The 7,553-nt window shown below is 55.8% G+C and overlaps 1 long non-coding RNA gene across 2 annotated transcripts; it reads left to right on the forward strand.

Moving 5' to 3' along the window:
* On the forward strand, positions 1-6,367 carry LOC135320060 (uncharacterized). 2 transcript variants are annotated; one of them, XR_010379213.1, is made up of 3 exons: positions 8-1,973; positions 2,073-3,158; positions 3,959-6,367. It is a non-coding gene; the product is annotated as an uncharacterized LOC135320060 (long non-coding RNA). The 2 variants fall into 2 exon arrangements; XR_010379212.1 differs by lacking the exon at positions 3,959-6,367 and having other exon boundaries at positions 1-1,973; positions 2,073-3,208.
* The last annotated feature ends 1,186 nt before the right edge of the window (positions 6,368-7,553 follow it).

The following is a 7,553-nucleotide window of genomic DNA, read 5'->3' on the forward strand; positions in this document are numbered from 1 at the left end:
TCTCCCGGGGGGTCGGGCCGGGGCTGTAGGAGGGCTGTGAGCTGTGACAGCCCAGAGCCCTCTCGCTGTCTCCCAAGGGATGTTTCTTTCATTCCTTTCTTTCGTCTTTCCTTTCACCAACGTTGACTGACTTTCTGACCTGGCTCTTTAGGTTTCCATCCTGAAAGCAGCACCCTGATCTCACTCAAGGCCGGTTCTCACTGCACTGCAGTGACCCGGGACTGGTCAGGAGCCACCTAGACGAGACCTGCCGTTGGCAGTGATATGCAGGGACCCTCAAGCCTCCGTCCCATACTGTCACTGCAGGGTCCTACTACCTTGGTGTGTCGGTAAGTCTCCAAAGGTAGCCGCGTGATTGGTGAGCCAGCCGCCCCTGCTGTTACAACTCAGATAAGAAACTTGGCTCCGGAAGGCTTTGACCTTGAGTTGAATCTTTCCAGGTCTGAAACCCTTATAAAAGTACTAGAAGAAACCAGGGGACACCTCCAAGTGAGACCTTCCTAAACAGGACTCAGAACCCAAAGCCTTAAAAGGCAAAACACTGATACACTCAACTACAAAAAACAAACCTACATGACAAAAGACTTCAAAGTCAAAAGGAAATAGTAGAAGAAAAAATTTGGAACACCCGTGGCAGACAAGGAGCCTTTGCTTTGTAAGTAAAGAGTTCCTACAAAAATAAGAACAAAAACCCCAAAGTCGAGTTGACCAAGGATGTGTGACAGAAGCTGCCAGTTGCCTCCCAGTATCCTCTGTCCTCTTCTCCCTTCTTCACGGATACCCGGGCAATGCTCCCGGTTAAGAAGCCCTGTGGTCCAGGTACCCTCAGACGTAGCCATGTCAGAGTTGTCGCTGAGGCAGAAGCGAAGTGTCCCAGAGAGCTTCTGGAAGACTTCTAAGCTTAGAAGAGGCACATACCTTCTGGCCGTTTTCTTTTTCCTTCTTGCAGCCTGCGATGTAGACACAATGGCTGGTCTTCCAGCAGCTATCTTGGGCCATAAGTGACCTATAAGACGGAGCCACATTTTAACATGGTACCAGAGAAAGAAACAGGGACCTTGAGACCCTGATAAGCTTGCAGCCTTCATGCCAGCCTGAACTACTCATCTCGATAGGACCTGTGTGGGAGTAAACCTCGAGTTTAAAGCCTCTGTAGTCTGACCTCCTACCCAGAACCACCCTGATACCAGTCTTAACTGGCAGTCCAGCAGGGTCCGACTGCCGCACTGCTCCATCTCAAGGTCACCTTCCAAGGAGTTCAATTAATTGTGAAGGCGGGGTCTCCAGAAGACCCACTGTGGAAGGAAACCAGCCCGCCACACCAGCAGGCCGAGAGATCCCAAGACCCGACGGAGAGCTGGCCTCTCCAGATGACAGCTGCACAGTGACCTCTGAAGTGCTCTGTGAGCGTCTGGGTGCTCTGAATATGGGGCAGCGCAGGGAGAAATAAAACGTCAAATATTATTTTCATTTTTCTCCTTTTCCTCCGACATGGTTTATTTGTCACAATCACACATTCTAACTGGAGCGTGGAATTCCTGGAATTCACGGCTGTGCAGGGGAGGAAACCAGAGTCCCTGAGGCAGCACGGACCTTAGTCGCCATCACATTTTCCCACGTCCTGAAGCTGTAAACGTTGACTTCGTCCTTTTTCAGGTTTTCAGACAGCGTACCAGAAAGAACGGGATACTGTGATCCAGTAGAGATGCAGTGTTCTTTGCTAGCTTGATCTTTTGGCGGCTCTCACCCACCTGCAGGCAACCCTGAATGTTGCATCCCAGGACAACTGCCGGGTGAAGGGGCTCCACTTCAGCGACGCTGATCTCCTGGTGCAGTGCTGTCTGTCAGAGCCTCTGCCCTGGGAAGTGATGGAGATGCTTTACGTCCGGGCCGTCCGATGTGGGGACCACTCGTCACGTGTGGCTGTTGTCAACGAGGAACTGAATCTCTTATCCGATTGCATCTTAATTCAGGTAAGTTTAAATACGATGCTCGTATGTAGCTAATGGCTATCACATTCGTGCAGTTTAAGAGAACAAAACTCTATTTTTAAATGACCATTCCAAAAACAGGGAGAAAACCTGCCACACTGTGTCCAGCTTCTCGCACGCGGCACCAGCACGTTAGGCGCGGACTGGATTAGAAACCCTCCCGAGATGTGTGACGTCTTCGTCACTTTGAGCCACAGAGATGGTTCCTTCAACTTGGCTCTTCCTCCCTGGCCCTCGAAGAGTTGGATGGCGTGAGACTCGACCCCAGCAGGGGCCGGGGGACCTACTGAAGGCTTTGGCGATTGGCGGGGACGCTGCTTCCCTGCAGGTGGGGTCTGTGATGCCTCCAAGGTCAGGAGCCCCGTCTTCCAAGCCACGTCTTGTGACCCAGAGTCCACGATGGGCCGTCAGTCATGGTCGAGGCGATGGTCAGAGGCTCTGCCTTCTGTGAACTCGTGAACATCTTCTCAGCAGGTTGGGGTTGGGGTTTATAGAGCAAGAAACAGAATTCTAGCCTCTAAGTCAATGAGAGATGACCTCCAGGCTTCCTCCCCGACCCCCAAGCAGGTCTGTTCCTCGAAGGCCAGAACCCTATCTTTCCAACACCGGTCCCCGTCTTCTGTGGACAAAAACTGAAAGCTTAATGAAATTACCTTTTCCCTTTTTCTAAGTGCTCCAGGGTGCTCCAAGACGTAAAGCAAAAACATCCTTTTCCTTCTAACTGCGGTCCCAAGAGCACGCTCAGTAAACTCCCTAGAGGCAGCTGGGAGGGAAGACGCGGCCCCGGCGCCCGCTCGGCAGCCTCGCCACGCCCGGCACCGCCGTTCCCGCGGGGGTAGCAGTTGTGGGCCTGCTCTGATGTGGTGCCGGCTGCCGGGATCAAAGCTGGGCTCGGGTTTCTCCCCTTTGAGCCGAAATGCTCTAGCCTGTGATTTGTTCACCCGCTGAGACAGATGTGGGCGCCTGGCCTGCTGTCATCGGCCCTGTAATCTTGCCGGAGTGAGGGGTGCTCCCAGGAGAGGGTGTCGCGGTGGAAGCGCCCCACGTCAGCAGAGCTGCAGCGGCCTCCCCACCAGCCGGCGCCTGGGGCCTGAGGCACGACGGGAGCAGATGCAGAGCTTTCAGTCAGACTCAGCCTTTGATCCCAAACTACTCCTATGCCAGGGAGTGCGTTTTTATCTTTCCTTAAAAAAGAAAATCCTCTTTTGTATTACTTCTCCTGTCTCACCGTCTCCATCTCTGCCTGCCGTACTCCTTCCCCCCTCGGTGTGGGTGTGGGGTCCCCTCACTGTGGGTGTGGGGTCCCCTCACTGTGGGTGTGGGGTCTCCCTCGGTGTGGGTGTGGGGCCCCCTCGGTGTGGGTGTGGGGTCCCCTCACTGTGGGTGTGGGGTCTCCCTCGGTGTGGGTGTGGGGCCCCCTCGGTGTGGGTGTGGGGTCCCCTCACTGTGGGTGTGGGGCCCCCTCGGTGTGGGTGTGGGGCCCCCTCACTGTGGGTGTGGGGCCCCCTCGGTGTGGGTGTGGGGTCTCCCTCGGTGTGGGTGTGGGGCCCCCTCGGTGTGGGTGTGGGGTCTCCCTCGGTGTGGGTGTGGGGCCCCCTCGGTGTGGGTGTGGGGTCTCCCTCGGTGTGGGTGTGGGGTCCCCTCGGTGTGGGTGTGGGGTCTCCCTCGGTGTGGGTGTGGGGCCCCCTCGGTGTGGGTGTGGGGTCTCCCTCACTGTGGGTGTGGGGTCCCCTCGGTGTGGGTGTGGGGCCCCCTCGGTGTGGGTGTGGGGTCTCCCTTGGTGTGGGTGTGGGGTCTCCCTCGGTGTGGGTGTGGGGTCCCCCCTCACTGTAGGTGTGGGGTCATGGAGCTTGGTGTGAGGAGGAATGCCCCGTTAACAGGTGTCCCACCATAGCTGGTCTGAACAACTGTCCTTAAATTTCCATCCGAAGAGCCACTGAGTTTTTTGCTGTCTTTTCTCTTTTCAGCCCGTTGTATTAAGTCATTGCCAGAGTCCTGGGATATAATAAAAGCACAGCTGGACCAGAGTGGGGAAGGAGGCTTAAATGATGCCACTGAAACTCGGGTTCTTAAGGGGTGAGATACACCTGTTAGTTGCCTGAGGCGAAGACACTTACGCCCTCCTGGATCTCAGTGACAGCTTCCCGCTCACAGCGTGGGTCTCCCAGGCCGCTGTGTGTTTAGCCAGCACAGTGACAGGTGTGGTGAAAGACACAGAAGAAGTTATTCTTTCCTCCTGCAAAGGTTTGGAGATCGCTTACCAGGACATACACAATAAAAATGGTAAAAGTGAAAACAGGTGAAACACGGGATCAGGGAAAACAAGTAAGAGGGGTAATTGGAAGAAAGAAACACAAGCCTCTGCCCTGCCTCCAGGAGAGCGCGGTCTGGGTGAGGGGAAACGCGCTGACGGGTACGAGGAACGTTGGGAAACAGGGCCTCCCTGTAGTAGTAACTGTGAGGCGGAGACGATGAGCACAACGTGCGCGGGGAGGAGAGGGAGGCTGCGGGCAGGCGTGAGTCTCAGATGAAAGGGGCTGGGATCCGGGCCTCGAGGTTGGAGGCATTCCCACCACATGTCCGAGGAAGGCCAGGACCACGGCACCACGGCGCAGCGGGAGACGCGAGGCAGCTCCTCTCCAGGAGACGGAGCCCCGGGCTCACGCAGGAAACGTGGGATTTGCTGGGAGCCCAGGGCCAGGTGCCGGCAAGTCGGGAAAGGCAAGCAGGAGGCTCGCCTCGATCCCGCTGGGGGCTTTCTGGTGCGGAGGGCGTGGAGAGGAGCCCCCACCCCCTGGCAGTCGTGTGTGAGATTGGAGTGGGAGCCGGGCGGGGGGCAGAGGGGGTGAAGAGGGACGCCCGGTGGAAGAGACAGGAGAAAGCGCCCATCGGAACTAATGGCTGAAGAATATGGAGATGCTGACTATACTTCAATTTACAAAAAGAAAAAAAATACAGAGATGGAGGGGACAGGACAAAAACCACGTGTAAGATCTGTGTCGGGGTGACCCTGGCAGGAATGGAGCCTCTTGGGGGTGCAGAACTCGGGGAGGCAAGCGGTTCCAGGTCTTGATGGGAAGTTTTATTTTGGAAATGTTGAGTTGGAAATGCTAAGTTGGAAATGATGGCAGGCGTTTAAACTAAATTTCTTGCTGAAAACAGGACATTTAAGTTCAAGTAGGGTGACAGTGAGAAAGCCACCAGCCGGATGACTTTGACCTCCTTCAAGGAGAGGGCTGGGTGGGCAGGACCAGCCAGGACCGAGGGCAGTGGTTTGGGAAGGCTCACAGGGACCGTGCTTCCCTCTGGTGATGAGGGCGGGAGGAGGGTCAGGACATGTCCCGGTCACAGCAGCCAGGAGGGCGCTTCCAGTAGGAGAGGCCAAGCGGGAGCCATGGCAGTGGACGGGGTGCCGAGGAGGCGCTCGGTGCTCCCCGGTCTCCCATCTCACGGAGCCCCTGAGTGGGATGCTACATGTGACCTCCTGGGACCTTCTGCTCACAAGGCTTTGGAACCAAACCAAGAAGTTCTTGGCAGCCATCCTGACCCTCTTCCTCCCTCTGTTTAAAAATAAAAAAAAGAAAAGCAATTTCTCTTTGAGAAAAGAACGCAAAGACCTTGTAGACATGATAAAGTCGAGCTGAAATAAATTCCTGTGTTCTTGCTATAATTAGTTGTGCAGTGATGTGTAATTCTGCTGGCGTACAGGGATTGACATACAAAAAGTGTGTCTTTAAAATCGTACAGAAATCTCACTGAACAAAGCCCAAAATCTGATATGCAAACATGACAGTTTCCATTTTTTTTTTGTGTTGTGTGCAAAGAAAGAACAGAGTGTTTATGAAACAGTCACCAACCCCACTGTCCACCTTGCTGTTTGTATAATTGCAGAGAGCCCATGTCCCTGGTACAAGTAGCAGTTTGGACTTGCCTCTGTGAACACCTGCAAGCATCCCACTTGCTGTTGGACCTGCTCCATGGCCAGGTGTTCCCTTCGTGGGATTTCTGTCTGTCCGTAATCCTGTTCTCAGCTTCTTGTTACACCTCTCCCTCTGGGTGTGTGGCCACGGAAGAAACACGTTATTGTGGATTCTGTCTGTTAACTCACGATCAAGGACACGGGGTGACGTGAAGATGTGTTTCCTTCGTGACGGGACAGAATGGAGGAGAAGTACCCAGAACTGCGTGTTTCTCCTTCAAGGGAAGGAGATGTCCTGGGACCCAGACCATCCCGCTGATCCTCACAGACCCAGTCCGGACAGTGGGTCCCTGGGCCTCAGACGGCAAAAACGGGCCTGGGGCGTGGTCGCCAGATGCAGTGGGAGACCCTCCGGTGCTTTACAGGCCCCCGTCCTCCTGCCCTGGGCTAACGGGCTCGCACAGAACCCTGACGTGGAAACGGGGAGGGGCAGTCAGATGTCACGGGCCCTGGGCCCCGAGGTGGGGATGGTGGGGATGGTGGGGAGGGGAGGCCAGACAGGCCGGCGGTGATGCCGGGGTCTGGGGGGAAAGTGGCGGGGGCTGAGGGGGGCCTGGAGCGCCTGCTTCTGTGATGACTCCTCAGGAATTCGAGCGGCTCCCTGGCTCTGGGCCGTGCTCTCTGAACGGGCCTGGCTCTGGAAGCAGGCTGACCTCCTGTGCGCTGACCACCTCTTCCAAGGCCTGGTGACGCTTGTCTGCTATTTTGCTCACACTTGGGGGTGGGGGTGCGTCCTGTGTGTCTCTGACAATGGGAGTTAAGGTGTGTTCTTCTAGACGGGGTGGATTCCGCTGCGAACCTTTGGGAGAAGGAAAACATTTAGATTTGCTGTAGCTTTTATTGGACTTCTTGCAGACAAGGATGAGAGGAGGTGCAGGGTTGTCGGTACCAAAGGCTGCATCTTTGGGGTCTGAAGACTTCTCGTGAGAGTAACAGGACCTGCTCCGTCCCCACGGAGCCAGAGTCCAAGTGCCTGTCACAGGGAGGAATCCAAGCATCAGTGCTCCTGAGACACCCTGCCCCCCATCCCTGACCGTGAGCCTCTGGCCCTGTGGGTGCGGGGATAGGGCCAGGGGGCTGGGTCCCGTGTCACTAAGTTACTGGGGCAGAGAGTTGCTAGTGGCCGAGTGGGGCCTAGAAGTGGCAAGTCACGTGCTGTGGACAAAGCCCTGAGCCGGCCTGGCCGAGGGCGTCAGGAGGAGGCAGGATGGGCCCCAGAGCTCATCACATCTCTCCTCTCACTGGCCCTCAGGTCACCTTCATCTCAGTGAAGGGGGGTCCCAGCCAAACCGACCCAGGGAGTTGGAATTGAATCCCCAATCCCCCCGCAGCTCCTGGGCATAGGGTGTGTGGGGGCAGTGGGCATGCAGCTGAGGGATTGGGGTGTCTTCTCGGTAGAAAGGAGCAGAGTAGGGATTGACTCTGTCCCTGCGTTTCCTGTCCTCTGCCCCCACTGCTCCACCAGCGAGAACAGAGTCCTTTGTAGAAGTTCAAAAAATGGGCAGGAGACCTAAACAGACAGTTCTCCAATGGAGACATACAGGTGGCCAACAGGCACATGAAAAATGCTCAGTATCACTAAT

The sequence above is a fragment of the Camelus dromedarius genome, chromosome 36, assembly GCF_036321535.1.
Source record: "Camelus dromedarius isolate mCamDro1 chromosome 36, mCamDro1.pat, whole genome shotgun sequence".
Classification (NCBI taxonomy): domain Eukaryota; kingdom Metazoa; phylum Chordata; class Mammalia; order Artiodactyla; family Camelidae; genus Camelus; species Camelus dromedarius.